The sequence below is a fragment of the Leptopilina boulardi genome, unplaced genomic scaffold (assembly GCF_019393585.1).
Source record: "Leptopilina boulardi isolate dan_hultmark-lab unplaced genomic scaffold, ZJU_Lbou_2.1 LbouV2_211, whole genome shotgun sequence".
NCBI classification, from domain to species: domain Eukaryota; kingdom Metazoa; phylum Arthropoda; class Insecta; order Hymenoptera; family Figitidae; genus Leptopilina; species Leptopilina boulardi.
Window position 1 is genome coordinate 589,881 of NW_026137765.1, and position 420 is coordinate 590,300.

The 420-nt window shown below is 17.4% G+C and overlaps 1 protein-coding gene across 3 annotated transcripts in view; it reads left to right on the top strand.

Moving 5' to 3' along the window:
• Positions 1 to 420, top strand: part of LOC127278811 (Kv channel-interacting protein 1) — a 39,817-nt gene that overhangs the window by 23,915 nt on the left and 15,482 nt on the right. The window lies entirely within an intron of this gene.

Sequence of the window (420 nt, forward strand, 5' to 3'; positions counted from 1 at the left end):
TTTTGAATCATTTATCATATTGTATATATAGTGCGCTATTCAATAATAAATGAATTTGAAACATGCATTCAATGAAGCTTATATTGGATTATATTAAAATCGTGACATAAAATCAATTGTATTTAATATTTCAAGAGAAGAATATAAAATTTACGAAATACAAAAAGGTAAATAAAAACAATAAAGAAAGTAGATCGGTTCTTTTTTGCATAAATATATAAAATAAGAATTAATGTTCTTAAATTTAAAAAAATATTTTTTTTAAGAACCAAATAAATATTTAAATTTTATTTTATTTAAATATTATAAAATATAAAAATCTAGAGATGCAATATTTTCGTATCTATATAATAATAATAATTTCTGATCGTGAAAATTTAATTTTATATGTTACACATGAAAAATTCAATATCTCTCTTA